Raw genomic sequence first — 23,748 nt, 5'->3', positions numbered from 1 at the left:
TGTCAATGTCTACTGATCTTCAGGAAGGTTTAGCCTACCAGATACATAACATTTTGTCACAAAGTTTTTCCTGTGCCAGAGTAAAGCTCTCCATTGTGCACACAGGACTCAAGTTATATCTTTATGGTGAATATACACACAAATGCTTACAAGTGTAAAGGGGAATGAAACTAAGAAAATGTAAAAGTAAAATACAATTATGTATAAAGTACACATAAACTTGTCTTTATTTTCAAATATATAGCACAGTATTTTCCCCCTTCCGGTAAATTTATAGTATTTTACCAGGAATTTATAGGATCCAGGTTCTGATTTTTTTTTATTAGGAAACTAAATTTGATGATTACCCACCATTTCATATCTCCCCTCCTAATGTGTGCTACTTCTTCCACCTCCTTGATTGTAAGCTCTTCGGGGCAGGGTCCTCTCCTCCTGTGTCACTGTCTGTATTCGTCTGTCATTTGCAACCCCTTTTTAATGTACAGCGCTGCGTAATATGTTGCCGCTATATAAATCCTGTTTTTTATTATTATTATAATTATTATTAATAATAATAAAAGTGTGCCAGCTTCTTTTCACATTGGTGAAAATGGTTACTGCAACTTTTTTATTGTATTGATAATGCAAATCAGGCTGTATAAAACATGACTTCTAGGGGTTTAAAGAACGCTTACATGCAGTAAACACTTGAGCTGACGCTCATTTCCATTGATATGCATTTTTCTTCCAACAGGAATCCAAATACTTTATTCTTTCCTTAAAATTAACTGCGGTGGATTCTTACCACCTGTAAACTGTTGCTCCGGACATAAATCCAGCATGTTCTATTTTAAGCCCGTGCTGCATTGGTGTGAACTGGACCTATAGGGAAAATGTATTTAGGAAATGCTATGTAAGCATTTTGGAAACACTTATTCAGCATCTACAGTGTTTTTCTGGAATCGAGTTAAGGTGTAGGGCCCATTCACAATTGTTTATTGCTTGTGTTACCAAAACTCATGGTGATGCACCCCTTGTATATGTGTTGTGTTGCAGTGCACCCCATCGCACTTTACAGGACATGTCAATCAGTCCTGAAAGGTGCTAAAAAGTTTTCTTGTTTTCTGTAAAAAAACTTGTTAAAGCTAAATAGTCATCAACAAGTTTAACTTTTATTCTCTAATAACTGTCCACAAATAGGAGATCTTCATGTTTCTTCAATTTTTGTATTGTTACATGGCATAGAAAATAGTCTAACTGGAACTATACAGTAGGCCTGGTGCAAGGAAAGAAAAGAGAGTGATCGGAGGGCCTCATGAAAGGGATGAGAAGGGAATGGCATGGTAAAGAATGGGTTAAAGGAGTTATGGGGGTGGCAGAGGAGTATGGGTGGTTAGGTTGTAGTCAGTAAGAGAGGTGGGGTTAAGTGAGGGGAGATATAGGGGGAAAGTCAGTTAGTGTAGAGAGGAGGGAGGAAAGAATTTGCCTGCCCCCCTTATGTTTTGGTTTGGGGTAGAAGCATATTGGGGGGGGGGATATATTGTCATGGAAGTGCAGGGTTGCAGGTCCATGAAAGGGGGCTACAGTAGGTAAAGCAACAAGGGGTTGAACCCATAGGAGGTATGGAGTTCTAGTTTAGGTGGAGCCTCAGGTGACACATAGTTGTTGCCCAAGGTGGTGTGATAGTAGCTGGGGGCCCTTAAAAAACTAAAGTATGCACAGGCAAGAAAAGTTTAATGGGGTGTTGGTAATTTTTTGGACCAAAACTCTATGCTAACTGATAAATGTTTTTTGGACATAATGTTGTTATTTGTAATAATTACGGGTACAATAATAAAAGAGTTCCATGGCCAATTTATCACAGATAATGTTATTGTGTTTTATTTGAAGAAAAAGATATTTAGAAGGAAAAAATAAATTGTGGGAAGGAGGGAATTTCATCTTCACTACCCTGGTCAGGTGTTGAATCAAAGTATCTTTAAATGGCAGTTATGCAACATATAATAATTGGGCATTGATTTCATATCTTTGGGTGACTACGTTGATGTTGGGGAATTGCGTCAGTCCATTTTTGCCATTTGAACAAATGAAGCAAACATTTTGTAAGGAGAGCTTACAGCATGCCATTAGAAAAGAACACTTGGTGAGATCATGTTATGCTTAAGTCTCCACATGAGTAGTGGTTCCACCCAGCTGCCCAAGGTAAATGTGCAAATTGGACAGGGTTGCATTGGTTAGTGGTTGTCAAAGGTAATTCTTCCCGTGATAACTGCTATTTAAACCTTTAAGGGTGTCTTTAGAGTTGCAAAGCTCCATCCAGTACAATATGTTTTAGGCAGAGAGTGTTAAGGTGCGTACACACTTCCAATTTTTATCGTTCCAATCGAACGACGAACGATCGATTGGGCAAAAAATCGTTCGTAAAAAAGTAACCAACGACGCCGACGAACGAGGAAAGTTGTTGGAAACGAACGACCGGACCGGCGGATCGGATTGGACGACGATCGTTGAACATCGTTCGTGTGTACAGTCGTTCGTTGATCGTCCATGAGCTGAGCATGCGTAATGAACGAACGTTCGCTCACTTTCCTGTCGTGCACATAGTTCCTCTATCGCTCAAACGATCGTATCTATTGTGTGTACAATATCTACGAACGATCGTGTCGTTATCTCTATGTGCAGGATCGGTGCTATACGATCGTTCGTAGATATCGTGCAGGATCGTTCGTCGTTCGTTTTCCAACAATAATAATTGGAAGTGTGTACGTAGCTTAAAGAATGTAAGGTTTGAACCAATTCATACCGCCTGTATGTAAGGTCCACAGTAGAGAGCTTCCCCTTACATCCTATCTAAATGACTTGGCACAGTAAATGACAGATACATTTAAAATAAGAATGGCTTGGAACTTTTATTAAGATTTTCGTTGGGTGTGTGTCTTCCTGTCCCAACTCGTTTCTTGTCCTGATGTCCCCAGAATATAAGGATGGGAAGTAATGAGGAAAGCTTCTCAATAATCTGACATGTTCTAGATCTTCCGTCCCCTTTCCAAAACTAATAAAACAATTTGGGAGTGGACTTTAAGGTAAAAGTTGTAGGATCCTAAAGTTAGAGAACAGGTCAGGTTGGAGCAGGGGCATTTTCAATGCAGCCTAATGACATTTGCTAACAAAGGGTTCAGAAACCACAATGGTGACACAGGATGTTGAAAGCTCACCAGCCACAGGAGATGCAACAACCACATCGGTCATTGAAGATTCAAAGGCAGAATAATGCACTATGTTGATTTTCTTTTACTAGTAAACTACTGATAAACCTCAAATTCACTGCAGGAACAAAAGCCACTAGTTTAATGCTTACATTTTAGATATGGTATATGCATAAAACACTGAATTACTAAACAAAAGGTGGTAAACTCTTCCATAGGCATTTTTGCTATCTTCTAGGCAAAGCTTTTAAATAAAAATATTGTTACTGTGGAACAAAAGATTTACAAAAGTAAAAATATACTGTCTTTATTAGTACAGGTAACTATTGTTCATACACGCATTCCTTCATTCTCATCAGTTCTTGGCACAATGTAACTTCAAATGAAAATTACCAACCACAAATAATGTTCCAGCTGTATCTTAAGGCACCAGACATTGGAGGAGGTTGGGTTTCTCTTATTCCATTTTGCTGCTAGAAATGTGTGTAGTGTTACAGTAAATAGAAAACTGAGACTAATAAAAGAATATTCCTATCCCTTAGTTACATAGTTTGTATTAAAAAATAAAATCTATTAAGACAATCACTAGGGAAATAAACATATGCCAGATAAAATCCCTATAGACAAAGTTGATCCAGAGGAAGGCAAAAGACCATTAAAATCCCTAGTTCAACTTGCCCCAACAGGAAAAAAAACTCTTTCCTGATCCCTTGAGGCAATTGGATCTTCCCTGGATCAACAGTCTCTGTTGTCCTTATATTAAAAATTGAATACCCAGTTATATTCTGTGCTTCTATAAAACTATCCAGCTTTTTCCAAAAGTAATCTATAGTAGTTGCTGAAACTACTTCCTGAGGGAGCCTTTTACACATTTTACCAGACCTTACAGTGAAGAATTCCTTCCTTATCCAGGGCTTAAACTTCTTTTCCTCCAGAAACAAATAGTGTCCTCTTGTTCTTTGTAATGAATGACCTTAAAGTGAATAATTGTGAAGAGAGTTCTCTATATGGACATCTTTGGGAGGAAATGTGACATCCTTTTTAACACAACAAATGTCTTGTATTTTAAGTTTTGACATTGCCAAGTTAATATTGGGTATTGGACACATTGAAGGCTGGAAGATTTTAGACATGGCTCAAGGTGCCTAGAGATAGGTAACGTTTTCACAGACATTTATTGTTGGATCAGTTATTAATAATGTTTTTGTAGACTCCTTCACAACCCTGGCTGATGCTCGCTGGCTTAACTCGCTCAAGATAAGGTTGATCTACTTAAATGGATTTCCTCGGCCAGTTACTATTGCCGCCTGCTGGATGGGCTTATTGCAAGGCAGTCCAAAGTACAGATGAATTGTGTAAAATAAAAAAACCCAAGAGATAGTCCCTTAGGAATGTAGTTATCTAAAGGCTTACTGGTTATTATTTGTTTCTGCATTTTACTGCAGTTTACAGCTTCTCTTCGCAATAAATGAAAAAGATAATTCCAAACTACACACCATACTTAACATTCCATACTTTACCAAAAATTGTCAAAAAGAAATATTCATTGAACAGTGTGCAATTATAAATCACAGCATTTAGCTACTCATGGGATGCAATATTATTATTTATAACGGCAAATATGCATTACTACAACGTCATTAGTTGACTCTTCAATGACACTATAGCTATTGGATTTTATGTGTTTGAGAGGATCTGCTATGAAAATACTGAAATACACATTCCAGCAAGAAATATAAAAACAGAAATGTCCTTATACCCTTTAGTGACCCAGTAAAGTATACTGTAAAATATGCAAGGTCTGTCCAACTCAAAGGAAAATAGTAACCAAAAGGATGCCTATTTATAAATGGGCTGACATTATTATGTTTTTTTTCTGACTCTTAGATTTATCTATAACTGTATCAGCCGGGGGGGGCACACTGGCCAGAGCCGCGGACCATGTCTCTCGTACAGATTATAGGCTCTGAGCAGTGCGCTGGTTGTGTCTCTGGACAAAGGCTCGGACCTGCGATCGGAGAGTGGGCAGGTTCTGGCATCATGACGTTACTCTGGCAGAAGTTTCTTCCCCTCTGAGTGACACACGGTTCCCCACACATGCGGTCTGGAGGTCCGCGCAAATTAGTGGTCTGTAGGTCTGAAAAAGTTGGCGACCACTGGTTTAGAAGATCACTACTTAACCTCTTGACTATATTAATAAAGTGGTGTTTAGCCTTATCACCACTTTATAGTTCACCATAGAGCCACAATACAGATCACCACTTTTTCTGGAATCACTGCTTGTGAAAGTGGGAATCACATGTAGGTCTATAGCTGCTGATCGCCACTTCAAAAAGTGGCACACAGGGCCAATTCTCCAATTCCGGGTATTTAAATCTTTAACACCACATAATGATGAAAATTGATTTATTTTAGGATATTTAAACTCAAGCGTAAAATATGCAAATTTATATTTATATTTTTATTTTTTATATACTTTTTTTAATATATTTTAATATTTGAAATGTATTTTTGTATATTTGTTGTTTTTTTATGTTTTTTTATGTCATTAAGGAAAGGTTTGGACTTGAAGCGGATTCCAATGATCCCGCAGAGCTCCTAGAGACTGGCACCTTGCTTGGCTCGGCCTCTCATACCACAATGGGAGGCATTGAGCAATACTGAACTGCTCACTTCTGCCCCTATTCATTTTCTATGGGTATGCCGTAGCATCTTCCTCAAGGCAACAATTCACTACCCTTAGGAGGTAATACCTTGTCTACAAACTCTGCCAGTCTGAACACGGTCTTAGAAAACAATAATATTGTTTATCATAGAGGAAACAATATCAATGTCTCTGAATTTCATAGGGGATACCGGTAAATAAATTCAGAAGGGTTTCCTGCTAAAACAAACATCTCACATCAGTATACATGTTGTATTCAAGACACGGGAAAATGTATATGTGCATTATGGATCACCTTTAGAATTTGATTTACATTTATGTACCCATAAAACAATTCATAATAAATGAATATCTAAAACCATTAGCAAAAGTGCAATATATTGCAGCTTACCAGTCCTTTGATGTGGTCACTGCATTCGTTTTTTGTTTTGTTTTGTTTTTTTTATTGAGTTTTTTTCCCTTTATTTTTACCTGGTGATCTTTTGAGTAACATTTTCCTAAGCTTACTATCATCCAAGCCTCATCTCTTGAACAATATGCGGGAGAGCATATATTTAACAAATACAGCAATACCTGTTTAATTTTGGATTTCACATTTAACATACCAATAGGGAGCAAAAAAGAGTTCCTTGTTAATACAAAATAAGCCTAACCTGTGACCTGCAGGTTCATTTTGTCATAGTTTTTGCATTTGACTTCAAAGTAAACCCATTAACACTTAGTATATTACTAACTTAATGTCCAATATGTCACCTCGTCATTAAAATAAACTCTATAACAAGCATATAACTATGCCATTCGATGGCATATCTGCTGGAAGAATTCATGAATCACTATTTATAGTGTGAGTGAATAGTAATTTACATAGTTGCCATATTAGAAGTCAGTCATCAGTATTACATGCTGTGTAAATATTTCGGTTATTATCATGTGCCATGAGCGTAAGGAATAATGTATCATGTTGTACAATGAAGAAGTATCGGATAATATGTTTTTTTTTTATATTTTGTCAGTTGTACCATGCTCCTTAGTGCCTGGATAGGCAGGTGGAGGTGTACATTTTATTTTCTTGCTTCTAAAGGTACAGGAAACTTGTCAATAACATGATCAAACTTCTATTGCTATATTGATATGCTGGCAATTTCATCATATTGTGTCCATCAATATTACAGTGAACTAACTGTCATCTAATGAAGAATTTCCTGAAAAACTATATATTTTCTTATTTTATGTTGGCATTTGCAATGGTCTGTAACACTAAACATCCAACATTCAGCTCAGTTCTACAAGAACTAAACTGCTGATATTCATTCAAAATTCAATAAACTTAGCAGCCCATCCCATAAAGTAAACATGGGGCTTCCCTGGCATCCATCAGCCAATATAACACTGCATTCTGTGTACTTTAACAGGCTCATAGCCTTTGTTTTATTTGACAGATTATTTGCTTTTGAATGCTTCAACAAACCTGGAAAGTAAATTAGCTCATCATTAGTGTTCAGAACAATTTCGTATCTGATACAATGGGTATGATTATCAGATCAGATATTGTTTACCTTTACTTTTCTTTTTTTGTGTGGATGGCACTGGCATTGGTATAATGTGTGGTACATTACATGTGACTTTTTTATCTTGGTGATTAATTGATTTTATGAATATTTTTATTACTATTTAATAAATTGATTAGTATATATATATTGTGTCTGCCTTAAACTTCCTATTTGCTCGGTAGTATAATTATTCTGGATGATGGAGATGTAGCAGTATATGATAACATAGTTAATCAATCGTTAGTTAATTGTTATGTTTTCACATATTTACATTTTCATACAGCAAAAAATGTCTGCAGGGGAACTATGGAGAATTTTTTTTAACAGAAAATGTTAGTCTGTCGTGTAAAGGATACCGGTATATGAAGTGTGAATATGAGGAGTGTATATGGAGGCATATGAGGTATATGAAGGTTGAATATGCACAAGGAGCTAGGAAAGATTTAGTGTTGGGGAACATGGAAAGGAAATGTTAGGGTTATAAAGAAGCTTAGTGTGAGGGTTGTTATCCCACTGAATGTTCTTCTGTAAATTTTTTTGGTATGTCAGCACATTTGAGTTTTTTTCCTTAATTTTGTCAAAAAAAGAGATGAAGCTTGATGTGTAATGAGTCCTTCCGTGGACAACTACCCTGCATATGCCTGGAGTGGACATAGGATGTGGGACACAGATTGGCACAGGTGACAGCAGTTTTGGACAGATAATGCAGTTCACAGGTGGACTTGACAGCAGATGAAGCAACTATAGATCAATTGGCAATCTGGGTCAGGAACAGGTAAGCAAGAACTAACCATGGTCTGGAGACAAGCGTGGTCAGCAACAGGTAAGCAGGAACAAGCTGTGGTTAGGAGGTAAACTAGGTAAACCAAATGTAAGTAGGAACTAGGCTTTGTCAGGAGACAGGCTGTGGGAACAACAGCACAATAAATGAAGAACAGGTTTGGGTACACAAGTCTGCAAGATCATGAATTGAACACCTTCCAGTACCTTACAGCTCTGAGGCATAAAGCGAAACTTAAAATCGGGCATGTGCAGGAGGAGCAGCCCAAAGCCTCCTAGAATACATGACTTAGGTATCACAGGAGGCTCTCTGCAATGGCAGAAGGTGGGGGACTTTATAAATAGGTGGGACTCCCACTTTTTAAAAAAAAATATATATATTTTTTAAAAAAGAAGATATTTTTTACTTTATATAAAAAGATTATTTACCCTTTTATATAAAGTAAAAATTATGGTTATCAGTCCAGTTTTATTTCTACAGTTGCTAGTGGGGTGGCATGCATGTGCGTGATGACATATTGAGACAGTGTCCTGACAGACAGAATATTTAGAGTGAATCTATAACACAACTTTCAGTACAGTATTGTTTTATAGCCAATGTCTGATACTTTTCATTGTTTTGTAATGAGTAGGGAAATATTTTAACTCATGTTATATGTTGCTGCCCAAATCCCCATTGCAGAGAATTCCTTTATTCCTATGTTGGTGAGAAGTGTTAGTAAATATTACTGCTGAAATCACAGACAGCAATAAAAGCCAGACAGAAGTTAGAATTGGGTTCAAAATATGAGACCACAAAAGTATAGTAATAATTGGAACATTACTGCAGAAGTGAGCATAAACCATTGTTAATCAGTAGGTCCCGTTCCATGTGGATGTTGCATAGTAATGAAAAATACGTCAACATGTAGGCTTTTCACTACATACAGTGCCCCAAGAAGAAGTGCTAACTGTCTGTTCACAATTTCTATGACAATGTACTTTAAGCTGGGCATGCTTGTAATTTGGAGTATTTTGTTGGTACAATACCAGCAGCCCTTGTATGCACTATATTTATGTCCATGCCCAATAAATAGTTATACCTACTTTGTATCATAGCACACAGATACTTTTCCCATACCAAAGTGTTCCTCTATCTCAAAGTAAAAAGTTAGGAGGTACACAAAAAATCCTTAACCCAGAGAATATAGGAGTGCCTGTAATCTCTGTGGATGTCACATTGCTGGAGGGGAGGTGAATGCAGCTGTGTTTTAATATGTACAATATGAAGTACAATCTTCTCATTAGGTCTACACTGACTTTATTTTTAAATACTTATACATGCCTAAACAGTTTTAGTATGCGATTTTAAGCATTTCTAAAGATATTTAAACTAAAATTTGTGACAAAGAAAATAGAGAAAAACTCTTCCACATTTGGGGCATTCTGGAGACATTTTCTGTTTTCTTTACAGCCCATCAAGAAAAAGCTCAGCTGTGGACTTTTTCATTGGAATGAAAGAGAATTTCAAACATGGGCATTTAGAGACCATGTGGCTTCACTTTCTTTTTAGACTCCAATACTTGTAATAATAGATATTATCTACTTTTATTCTGCAATACAGATTCTTTGGGATATTCCTTGTATGTAATATACTGAAATGTGATCATTCTGCAGAGGAGAGATCCCATACTTCCAGGAAGTGTTAGATCTCTGCCTGTTCATGCTCCAGCTACCGATCTCAAGCTGCCAGCAAATGCAAATGCTACTGGGAGCAAACAATAGAAAAAAAACCTGCAACTGGTGAGTCCAACAATCAATTAGCCTTGCAACACAAAGGACCTCACACAGGATAGCTAGCAGCAATGCTTTTCTAATATCATTTGCTGGATAGCTATAGCCGCTATTGTGTTGTGTGAAAAGTTTGAAACTGGCAGGGAAAGCATAAAAGTGAAAATATACATATATAAAGAATATTTCTTGCAGAGTGGAAGATGACAGTATCTATTACTGCAAGTGTAAAATATTAAAGTGAGGTGTGGTGTTAGGTTCTCTTCTTCAAAGTGTCTTCTTTGTTCACCCCAAACAATTGTCTTCTCCAGGCCATCACTATCAAGCCTGCACCAATAGCATTAAAGAAAGAAATACAATGTAGTGGTAAAAGCAGGAGGGTCTATACCAGGGGTGTCAAACATAAATACACAGTGGGCCAAAATTAAACACAAAGTCACAGGTCAACTTTTAAATTTATTGAAAAAATTGAGGGCGTTTTTCCTTCTAATTAGATATAAAACCTTGATGCGATCATGACCAGCATCATTTGGATAACAGCAGGCTACGCACAGCCTTAGACATTACTATATGATACAAGGCCATGGGTCGCCAAGAAGCCCCTGTAATTTCAAAATCCTCAGGGCCCCTCCCACATGTATCTGTGGGGGAGTGCTGGAAATGCCAGACTCCCGCTTTATTGAAATAGCGCCGCTACTACAATTCCTGGCAATACTTGCATCTATAAACAGTCCAATGCAGGGCCACGCATAGGCAGAGAGGCCGCTGATCTATAGACGCGAGTGATGCGGTAGATGCGATACATGTAGTAGCAGCGCTATTTCAATGCAGCGGCGGGCCAGTTGCAGTTCATATTTAGGATTCCTTTGGGGGCCAAATAAAAGGACGGTGGGGGCCAGATGTGGCCCCTGGGCCAGAGTTTGACACCCCTGGTCAATGTGTTGTCTCTGGAACAAAATTTGTTCATGAACAATCTAGTCAGTATTAGCTTTTTTGAAGGATATAAAGGCTTAGAGATGACATATGTAGTCATCTGTGCATTTCTTTGCTTTATTAGGAAATGTCTGACATGGGGCATGCAATGTGTCTTTTGTCAATAAATAAATAAAACCCCTGGCTTTTTGTTTTGGCTGTACACTGTACAATGCATACAGCATGTAATGGAAAGCACAACTCCTGCGCATGCTCAGGATTTACATCATCAGTGGCCATCCAATGCCTAAGGAGACCGTGGCAGAACCATTGGCAAAGATGGTGCCTTCTGAGGACACAGTCCTGGACCCGTCATCATTGCAGGGCGGTAAGTGCAATAATCAGCAAGTATTCTGTTCATACTTGCTGATTATGGCAGAAGTTCAACACTCACCAATGAGTTTTGTTCCCCTTTAATCAGAACATTTCACCATAGTGATTGGCTCTGTTATAATGGAAATGTGCAAACTTCTAAATAAATACTCCAGTACTGGCCATAACAGGCATCAGCCACAGCACCAGTCAGAAAAACCTATGCAAAAAAAAAAGGAAATCCTTTTAAAAGGAATTTAAAGATGATATATCCAGCAAAAGAAAAAAGGGTGTAACTTGTTTCCCCTGTTTTCTGTTGACAAACCTTGCACTGATGTCCTTGGGTGTGTATGTGAGTGCTTCCTTCTGGCAGACATAATAAGGGTGTGATGAGGGCCTATGAGTGCTTCAGATAAAATCAATGCTAACAAATAATTCAAATATTACAAGCAATTGTATAATAGTGCTACTGTACTTACTGTTGTGTTCTAGAGTAATGGAATATTATTGTATAAATATATGCAAAAAAATTATATGGCACTTATGTCTTATACTACTCATCTATAACATTATAAGGCAGTAAGTAGTACATATTAGAACAAACAATGAGAATATGAATTGGTAAGCCCCTCTGAGAATAAGAGTAGAATCGCAGCATGCCACATACAAGTAGTATTAAACGATTTTCTATTCTTTTTAGACATTCATATCTTCCCTGTGGACTTTTTTACCTTTTCAGTTACTTACAATATTTCATCTCTAAAACCACTCACTCAGCGCTGTCCTTATGATCTATGCATGTGTACTTTTAATTCTTATGGAAATAATCTTATATAATTTAATTCTTATGGAAAGTTCACATGACCGATCCAATGTATTCATAAAACAGTGAGCCATACTATTGATATGTTTGATATGTTGATATGAATTTTTACCAACTGTTTGGTGGCCAACACTATGTCAAAATCTTGCTGACAGTCAATTCCCTGGAGCTTGGGGTGGCTAAAATTCCAAGGCTTTTAGGTGTCCTGTGTTTTCAGGCACATGGTGAATCGGCATGCCAGAATGTAGTAACAGACAGGAGAACATTCATAAAGGTGAATATGGTGGTACTCCAGGGGATCCTGCATAGGAACATAGCCCCCTATACACCAAATGAAGGGAAAGGAAATTGAAATACAATATTTTAAAAGGAGGAAAAGGTACTCAACCACAAAGAGGTATCCATTTTTTAGAAACCTTGGATAAAAGACCATTTTAGGCCTTTATTACAGGCATTTTAGTTAATACCCTCCTTGTTTTGTTGCAAACATAAAAAGCGAGGTCCAGCATTTACATTGGTATTTAAAAGGAAAATTATTCCCAGTGATAAAAATCTCTGAAAATGTACATGACCGGTGTATGAAATGAGTGTTGGGTGCAATGGGCCTGATTTATTAAAGCTCTCCAAGACTGGAGAGGATACTCTTTCATCAGTAAAGCTGGGGGATCCAAAAATCTTGGAATGAATCTGGTCCAGGATTGAAAACATTTGCTAGCAAATAGAAAATTACTTTGCAGAAATCCATTCCAGGTTTGCTGGATCAACCAGCTTCACTGATGAAAGTGTATCCTCTCCAGCCTTGGAGAGCTTTAATAAATAATAATTCCTAACTCCTTTACAAAATTTCCAAAAATTTATAAAACAGAGAATTCCCTGTGGGGAATCAATTACTGTCATTAAAACACATAACACATGTATACAGACGACTTCTAGATACAAACAGGGCTTCCCTGCTAACTTGTGTGCACGATGGAAGCTTGATGGAGGGAGAGGCGGTTCGCATGACTTGCAGAAGAACTCTTTTGCTTTTCTGCAAGCTCTTGTAACTCTTTAATGACCAAGACAAACTTTACAGTTGTTTTCTTTTTGTATATCAAAACACAGCTTGCTCCAGCCTAAATGTCTAGGCTCCATAAAGTTTTTATTTTTCTTGCTTTGTTTGTGAATAAATCACAGTGAGGATTTTATACAGTAACTGACACTACACTGCCTAATAATATGTTGAGACAAACATCTGTCCTAATTGCATTTATTAAAATAATGTACCTGTTCCAACTTACATGCAAATTCAACTTAAGAACAAACCTACAACCCCTATGTCGTATATAACTAGGGGACTACTTGTAGAACATATTGACTTTACTTTTAATGGACATTAAATAAATTAACACATTTTATAAGTACCCATTGAGGGACTTCTCATTTATAATGTTATTCTAAATTCCTCCTAAATTGAACCAATTGTAAATAAAACATTTTCACTCAATTGAGCTCTTAAATGTACAGACCCCTCACGGATATTGGAATTACTATGCCTTTATGAATTCAAGGTTTACCTGCTCAGTTTTTTTCTTTCATTGCATGATTCTATATTTCTTATATTCTGATCCTGGTTTAATCACCTTGTTTATGAGTATATATATGGCAACACCATTGGGTTTTTAGTATGCATAAAAGCAAAAAACAATATTTAGACAGGAAAAATAACATAAATACATATAAAACAGGCATTGGATAGAAGAGAGTAAGGCTTCTGCTTACCTCGTTTACAATATCTGTCTTGTGTATTAGTGTTAAAAGTTATTTTAGATTCATCCTTGTCCGAGGTTCTATCAGAGGTCACCTATCTTATTGCATGGATCGATAACGTCATTGACAAAGGCATTGACCTAAACTAATATTATACATTTTACATAAACTCACTGTGGATTAGATGTAAGCACTTTGGCCTTTGCAGCGCTGGGTCCCAGGTTCGAGTCTCGGCCAGGACACTATCTGCATGGAATTCGCAGGTTCCCCCGTGTTTGTTTGGGTTTCCTCGCACATTACAAAACTATGCAGTTAGGCTTCTCCCCAAGATTGACCTTAGACTGTACTTATTAAATATGACTACGTAGGGACATTAGATTGTGAGCCCCTTTAGGGCCAGTAAGTGACAATACTTTGGACTTTGTAAAGCGCTGCATAATATATCAGTGCTACATAAATGGTTTGGCCATTGGGTAACATTATTTGTCAAAGTATATTTAGCCTTTCATACAAGCTGTATCCATTAGCTTTAATTTTCCATTAGAATTTAAACATTCCCCCGACCTAAAAGCAACATGTCTATTAAAAAGTCACTGTGTTCTATAAGGATTTATTTAAAAAAAAGCTATAGAGAAGCAGAGACTGGGTGGGGCTGCCTACAACCTGTACTACTGTAATTCCTTAGCTTGCATCCTGACAGACTGAATGTCACAGTCAGGGTTGATTTACTGGGGGAGTTTGGGATTTTCACAAATCAATTTTCTCTCTCCAAGAGATATTTCAGATAGCATATATGAAGCAGAGCTCGGAACCTCTGCAGAGGTTCACTGCATTTACTATTATTAGTAATATATTCCTTGATAATATTTCACTAAGTGAAAACCATAAACTACTTTAGTAAACCAGCCAATTGTGTTTAGAGCACTGGAAAGTTCTAATCCTTTCACCCAATTTTATCAACTATGAAAAAAAAAATGAAGAGGTCTGATGATGTTGAAGGGTCACAGAATTTGATAAAGCAAAACCCAGTTGTTGCCTTTGGTTCGACTTGTGATCAAAACAAAGATAATGGGCCTGATTCCTAAAGCTCTCCAAGGCTAGAGAGGATACACTTTCATCAGTAAAGCTGGGTGATGCAGCAAACCTGGAATAGATCTGGTCTAGGATTCAAAACATTTGCTAGCAAATTGCAAATGACTTTAAAGATATCCATTTCAGGTTTGTTGGATCACCCAGCTTTACTGATGAAAGTGTATCCTCTCCAGCCTTGGGGAGCTTTAATAAATCAGGCCTAATGTGTGAAATGGAGATCAGGAAGCTAATAGAGGTTTGAGGGTTTTCTTATTTTCTACATTTCCTTGATACTGATAGCCAGTTTAGGCCTCTTTGGCTGAAAGTCCCAGATAGAAGAATTTTAAAGAGGCGTTTCAGAAAAATAATAAATTAGTAGTCCTTTTCATGTTTTTGGCAAGATCACAAGTGTAGAACTATTTTTGATTGATGATCAAAGAGTTTCACACAAAACCTATAGCAGCCTTCTTTTTAGGTAGTTTAACTAGTGAAGGGAGGGTCATGGTGCAGGGAGTAACAAGACTGACCGGGATAGATTTTATAACCTGTTTAACACAAGTTCCTCCTAGCAGCAGCCAACCAATGGGTTTAAACGTTGCTATAAAGTGTTGTAGGCATGTATGCCATGTCTATGGGTATCATTAGGAAGCTCTTCACTTATGTCCTAGGATAGGAAAAGGTGAGGCAAGTGATCTGCTCATATGATACATTAATTAATGATGTAAAAGTAAAAATAAAGACAAGAAAAATAAACATATTAGATGACCTACTTTGTGCTGAAACATGTATGCATTTTCAAATAATTTATTAGAACAAGTGACCTATAGGCTGAGGATCCTGAACACTCTCAGCATTTTGGTATAGCATGTCTCTGTGACCATACACCCTGTTTATTAGATTCATTTGTATTATGTGCATGGCTTCTTTACACACCCTTATTATTAAGTGTTAACATGACCCTGCCCAATGTGAGTAGCTTACACACCTTTAGATGCAGGCACAACTTGAAGCTTGGCAATGGTAGTAGAAGGTCACACCCTCTGATCTCTAAAGCCTCTGTAAAGATTTATTATAGATTGTGATTCTATACTACAAAAAAAGCAAAACATCAAAGCAAAAACAAGCGCACAAAAATAAAATGGCACTGACAAAACTCAGAAATATCAGGAGCATGATAAACTACATTAGAAACTGAATCTATGCGTCAACTGGGAAATAAGTGTTAATTATACTGTGCCAGTATATCAGTTCTTGGAAAAATCTTACACAAACAAGTTATATGTTTTTAAAACAGCTCATAGCATCTCACTTTCAGTTTAGTGACATCATTACAATATGTACTGTAGCCCCGCTTTTGTATGTGTTGGAGTCTGAGAAGTAGACTGCCTCAGGAGTTAGGGCTTAGGTCAGCAATGAACTGTCTGACAGAAGATGGGTGATACTGTGTGATTCATCCTATGAAGATTTGCTGAGCTTGCTCATGTGTATATTGATGCCATGGATACACACAGAAGGTGTGTCTAACATAGGCGTGCACATTCTGAGCTTCGAAAACTCTCAAATTTGATACTAACTACCCATTGTCGTCATTTGAAAACTCTTGGGGAAAAAAATTGGGGGATAGCATGTTTATAAATTTATTGACCCATCATTAGATGAACAAGTGACCCCCCCTCTTTATTTTAGATCCTCTCTACTTGTTGTACGTTGTGTCTGCTATCTCATTCTGTGTATGTTGCCAGCATGGTGATTAATAATAATGTCTCACCAAAGCTGTTCTTCCTTCACATTTCAATATTTTGGAATTCAAAGTCCGCAAGAAAGGTAATGGGATTCCATCAAAACTTTGATAAAAGGTCATACGTAGAACTGCCAAGATTTATTAATGCCAGACTGCAGACATGCATTTTGGCACATTAACCCTAAGGCAACTGATAAAGTGGGGAAGGCTAGTCATTTTGTGTCATGTTTTAATATTTATTATATATGCAGTGTTCAGTATATCCCATTTATCCTCAAGTTGCAATTAACTATCTGGAATACAAACACTTACATTTTCATGTGACAGATCTTCCCATTTTGTTCCTCTCCACTGTGTTTCCCAAACTTCCAGTTTAAAGCATCAGGACTCCGTGCCCCAATATACTAGGAGTGTTGCCATTATTGCACACGTATCCCTCTAGTACAGCACTAAGCAGCATGTGATCACATAGGTGCAGCCGGTACTATGCTCATTGTAGGCCTGCACCCCCCCCCCCCCCCAAAAAAAAAAAACAGCAACAAGCTCAATTTAAAGATGTAGATGCAGCTGGAAGGGTGAACATCACAGAGGTTATAATGAGACTCTAGGGTGATACTCCAAGACAAAGTTACAACTTTAAATGCTTTTTGTGCTACAAAAAAAGGCAGTGCATAAAACGGGGAAAAACAATCAAATAAAAATGGTGTGTTGCTAAATGTCTTTCTAGTGGAAGGTTAATAACAGTTTATTTTGCCTGTAATCCATATAAAAAAAAGATTGTGCTTCTCTTTCTGAAGTGATCTCAATCAACCGCATGTAAGGGGAAATCAAATTGGGACAGAAATAAAACCCTGTTTGAGGATTTTTCTACCATTGTTTTTACTTCTACTTTTGTCTCTGAGGATTTCCCCTCAGTCTCTGCTCTGCAGGAAACTATAAAATAGGATGTAAAATTAGGTATCCACATGGATAGCTGAAATAGAGTGAAGTTTTTGGGTGTAACCCTATCTTTACTCTCTCCAAAAAGTTTTGACCAGAATGGGACTTTAATTTCAAATGGCCATTGCTGCCTGTAGTGGCAAACTTGGGTACAAATATAAGGATGCAAGCTTTTGGGAAACATTCTACCAGTGGTTTACCTATGTACCATGATTCAGTGATGTAGTGCATGTATCAAATATATTGGACAAGGAAATTCACACAAATGCCTTAAAGGAATAAACCGTTTTTCAAATATTTGAGTATGTATTTATAACTTTTAGATTCAGGAAATATTGGTTTAGTAAATATTTTATTTAGAAAAAGACTTAGTATGATTGTTCCAGGAAACACTTGATTTAAGTAGATTTGTAAGAGTAGTAACCTCAATAAAATAAATGTATAGTTCTTTACATGAAAGTATTTTGCAGGTAACCTGAACACATGTCAAAGTTAGCAGTGAACTGCCTAACCATTAAATCAAATGAATATAGAATTGTGCACTGCTATCTTGCGTATACTTCTACTTAATGCCTATTCACTTACAAACTATATATGAGATATACATATCACAAAAAGTAAGATTTAACCAACATTAGGACATTCATGCTAAACACTATATGACAGGGTAAAGGATTGACACAAAACTGCATGAGATTGTCATAATCTGTAACGATTGTATTTAGTTCAAGAATTTCAACAATTAAAAAAACAAAAATTGAAGAAACCATTGATAATGTTGCAAACAGCAAATACAGCTTTCATGTAACTTTAAATTGGCAATACAAATGGGTTTAAAACATACTAATTTTTTGGTATTGAACAAACATTTTAAAATTAAGCACACAAAAAAAAACAATAACAAACAAATCCAAGTTTAAGTTTCCCTTAAACAAAATCTTAAAACCCTAGTATATGATGGCGTAGTTGGCCAATAAAATGATGTAAAGTCATTATGGTGCAAAAATTGGTCGATATTCAGGACTGGATCACATTATATTGGGGTTTTCGAACACTTAAGTCAGCAGTTACATTTTTTTTTAAGTTAAATAAAACAATGGAAATAAAAGGTGACTTATATGAGTTAAACATTATTTTTTATAGTTTATTCCAATTTATGTGACTGTCACTTTGACTGCTCAGTCAAATCAGCTTCCAAAGTATTTTTAGATATGAACTGAGGTCATATGTTCCAAGACAAAAAAATCTTTTTTATTTGACACCTGACAAAGTGGAACCATGGAAGTGATAGTCCATTTTCACCGCTTGCAGCAATACATAAATACGTACAGCATACTAGCACAATATGGCAACATTTTCCGCTGTGTGAGCTCTGTTCCTGAGTAGACATCAGTCTGTTGACAGATTTGTAGACACCAATTTCTTCACAGAGGTTCATCCTGCTGCCATGTCTCCTATGCTCTTCGATAGCGTATTGAAAAGCACTAGGCTCCACACATGACAAAAGTTTCTTGGTGAAAAGGAAAGGAGTTTTTCAGCAGAGGTCTTCCAAAAAAAACTGTGCTGGCATTTTCCCCCTACAATCCACAGCAGTGTTTCTCAACCAGGGTTCCTCCAGAGGTTGCAAGAAGGTTCTTTGAGCAATGAGCAATTTTTGCTTTTCCAGTTTTACCAACTCCAGTGATGTTTTTGGCTGTGGATATAGTATCTATGGCAGGGTTTTTTCAAGGGTTCCTTCCCATTTTGCTTTCTCTTCACTATGCCTTATCTTCCAGTATTTTTAAATATTATTTAAATATAGAAAATGGTTCCTATACTTTATTTACTGTCACCAAATAAAAAGGTACCACACAGGACCTTTTCCCCATTTGTCAAACTTTACCTATCACATGGAGACTTAAGTTTTGCTATTTATCACCCCACAAAGTAATAGAAGCTACTTCTAAATCTGAATATATCCCTCCAAATGTATGAAAACCCTAAATGTAGAGCAGACCTAAACCGTTTTTTTCTCAAAAGGGCTGCAAACAGTCAGGTCCTTTAGGACAGTTGATGTCCTTTCACAATTTCCTAAATACAATCACAAGTCCCTGTTCCATAGGTTCCATAGGTTCCACCATCTTCTCTTATTTCCTCTTCCTGGTGTCAATCCTTGTCCACCTTAATTGGCCTGGTTAAAATGATGCAAAAATCAATTCCCAGGAGCCAGGATGCACCGTTTTTGACAGAAGACTTTGATCAGGCAGGTAAGCATACCTTATTGCAGAATTGCCTGTACCTTTTTTAAATTAAGTGGAACTTTAGTTCTGCGTTACCTATTAACTCAAGCCATAACCTAAACTTAAGGTGACATTTTGAATAACTTTACTGTCTGGAAACTTACCTAACATAATTCCACAATATAACTTTTCAGACAAGGTTTATTTTTTATTAATGAAATACATTGATTTTGGTTATACTGAAATTATGTTATTAGTCGGGTACAAGCAGTAGAAAGCATTTCCTATTTTATACCCAAGGTTGGCCGCAGTGCTCTGATTGCTCAACCATTGTCCCAAGCACTTCTACTCAAGTGAGTCGGAGGGATTAAAAACTACTTGTTGCAATGGATCACAGCATAGTTCCAGAAAGTGACAAGTCACTGGCCATAAAATTGTTTTTGTTCTCTGGAGGAAGAACTGCACAGGACCCACAACAGCTTGCGAATGTGTTTACATGCATTGTGGTTTGCAGCTCCTGCACAGCATCAGTTTGCTTTTCACCCAGGAGTGGCCGACCACACTGTATTCCACTGCACATATGAAATGGCCCTTTTTTTTCCAGTAATGGGATGTAACATTGTTACTTTGTATCAAATCACAAGGCGAATCACTGCACCCATGTCAGGATTTAAATGGCTTTGTCCAAGCCAAGAAAGTAGAGGCTAACCCTGGATGATAGCTGAAAAAAAGATGTTGTTGCCTTTCCAGGAAAATTGTCAAGAGAGAGTTCAGTCCATTTCCTGAGAGGTAATGAATACTTCTCTAACACTTAAACATTTTCCAGCATGCAAGCACTTAACATGGAAAATATATTAGGTGATAGGTACCATAGCTGGCACTATGAACTCTGGACCTTAAAATGTAGGTGAACTGTATGCTTCATTGGCTTTAAATATTACACTATATCACTATAGTGATTAATACTATCATGGGTATACAAGCTATGAAGATACTATATCATTAAAATGAATCCACCTTTCTCATAAAAATGAAGCATTGTCACCTATTGTTCCAGATTAGCTCTATTACTGAGCTACAGATTATCTGCACTGTAAATTCTATACCAGAATAAAATAATCCTCCCTATGAAAATATCAATTATGGTGCTAGGCTATTACCCCTGTGACCTCCGTGTCACAAAATCTCTGTCTAGAAAAAAGCATTTGAAAACTAAGTTGAAGGGGATACCAGAGTGTGATCCTTCAGGCTAACAAAGGGAATGCTTCTATACAAAGGGGTGCCATCTATACTAGGACATTGATATGATACTGTTGGTTGATGCAAACTTTTAATATGACTCACATCAGAATTAAATTTCTATAATTTGGAATTATGAACATACCGCAGTGGGTTTTAGTTGTAATGGTAAGATTTACAGCATTCCTATATAGAGTCATAGTTCTATATAATCCCGTCTGTCACGTAACATCATTAGGATAATTATAGGTCAGAAAATTCATCTGCTGGTAAGTTTTTTGTGAAGTGGAACATTCATCTGCTGTGTTAAACCTGTCACATTCATAATAATGCTTCCATCAAAGTAAGTGCCAAAAAGCAACCTACTATTGCAGTAAATACTTTTTCTATATTTTTTTTTTCTGGTCTTAATAAACAATTATATACACATAATCAAAGCAACTATTCGGACTAAAGGTGCCTATAGGCATTAAAAAAATGTTTGCCTGATCCAAAGATTTTCAGGCAGGTTGGGAAATGATTGTATGTCGGTAATTTGCCAAAGTCTGATGGTCAAAGGCCCTACAAGAAGAAATAGAATGATAATCCAGGTTGATGCTTTTGTTTTTCCTGAATGACAAGCTAATGCTGGCAGTACTCTCACTCCTCACTCCTCACCATTGACCCAAACATATAATTTAGCCTGGTGCCAACCTTTATTCATGATCATTTCTAAAGTTAATCTGTGTTTTGTTGAAGGTTGGCAAAGCAACAAGTTGGACCTGCACGGAGATTCATATGTTCAATGTAGTGGGATATCTCAGTGGCTAGGTTATTTATGTACCGCTGGCATCCATCTAGAGCACCCATTCTGAAGCAGAGTTCCATGGAAGCCTAGGGTTCCTCCAATGGTTTCAATGGGTTCCTTAAATTGTTGTTGATTGATCTCTTATTTGACGGTGCCTGTATAGTTCAACAGTACTGTACAGTACCCCCCAAATAATTTCAATAGGGGTTTCCATGAGACCCAAACATTATATATTTTATCTCCCCTCCTATTGTGTGATACTTCCCCCACCTCTTAGATTGTAAGCTCTTCGGGGCAGGGTCCACCCCGTCTGTCATTTGCAACCCCTATTTAATGTACAGCACTGCGTAATATGTTGGTGCTATATAAATCCTGTTTATTAACAATAATAATAATAGTAATATATCAGGGCTAAATGGTTGAGAGAGCCAAAAGAAGGGAGCTTAAAGTGACTAGGAGACTAAAAAAACTGCTGAAAGGTAGTTGTGCAAGCACCCAGAGGTGCTTACACATACCTGTTGTATCTTTTAGTTTTTTTTGCTGTTGTCCTTGTCACATCTTTCTAGTGTCAAAGTTAGTCTGCTCTCCCCTCTCCCATTCAATTCCTATTGGCCATCTACATTGATGTGCTGTTCTCTGGCCAATTGCAATGTGAGAGATGTGATGTATGCTAAGCTGGGGATGTACGGAATAACATCAACAACAATGAGCTGGTCAGAGCGTCAGACTGTTAGCTAAAGACCAAGATACATTTATATCATGTTTAATATATTCCCGGTTAACAGATCCAAAATGATTGTTTTATAAGTAACAAAAGTCAATTATAAATAATCTGAATTATCATAAATATTCAAAACATCCTGGGATGAACATTTTATATGTGAATGTCTGTATTAGATTTCTACATTTTTTTTATAGAGCTCACTGGAGTCTAGTAAAATCATGTTCATCACCTTACTTCTGTTGGGTGGTGCTGGCTGCTCTCGGGGTGTGTATAAATAATTGCAGGGCTTGTATAACTGCAGCTAAATCATCATTTAGTAAGCGAGAAATGATGAAGCCTTACAAGTGAATGAATCATAGCTTGTGAATCTCAGATGGAGTCACCATGTTTTTAAGATAGCAATGCAAAGCAAAGGCTTTTTTTCTTTAAGTCACATTACTTAGAAAAAAAATAATACATTTTGTAATATGCAGTAAATGTTGTGATAGTGTTCTGTAAATGAACATCTTTTTTATGTACCTTTCTTTACATTTATATAGAGACAGACTGGAGGGGACAGGAGGGACTGATACTGGTAGGGATGCTTGGGCAGATACAAAAACTTAAAAAAATGTTATTAATGTAAAAAAAAAGTGAAATCTGTTCAGAGCCAGATTTATGGTAGGGCAAACTGATGTGAAGCTTCTCATTTATCCTGGTCATTGTATAGCTAGTTGTAGTTAGTCACATTCAACTGGACTTGTTAGGATGAAACGGCATGAACAGCTATTGAATGTCTTCAACCGTACAGGAACATTTTCAACTATAGTTTTGTGTATGGTTCCTCTAGACCCAGGAACTACTCTTAGCTGTTTTGGGGTTACAATATGCTTTGCAATCTGCTGTAGAATGCATAACCACACATAATGAAACAACAGGGTCTGTTCAATGTATATAAAAACAGATTGCTCCTCTGCCCTCCAGCTCTTTTGATTACATTCCTGAGTACCATATAGTCATGGTGATGCATGACATAAAGGCTATTTTTTTTCTGGAAAATAGCTCTGCATATATATTATCTTACAATAATCAAGCAGCTTGCCTTAACTTGTGATCACTTGTTTAGCTTCACTGAAAAACTATATGTTTCTACATATGAATCAGACGTCCAAATTCCTTAGGTTTTTACAGTATCTATATTTAAAGTTCAGCCTTGAGTTTATAGCTCGCATACTCTGTATAG

The sequence above is a fragment of the Pyxicephalus adspersus genome, chromosome 5, assembly GCF_032062135.1.
Source record: "Pyxicephalus adspersus chromosome 5, UCB_Pads_2.0, whole genome shotgun sequence".
NCBI classification, from domain to species: domain Eukaryota; kingdom Metazoa; phylum Chordata; class Amphibia; order Anura; family Pyxicephalidae; genus Pyxicephalus; species Pyxicephalus adspersus.
Note: the sequence above shows the minus strand (reverse complement) of the source record.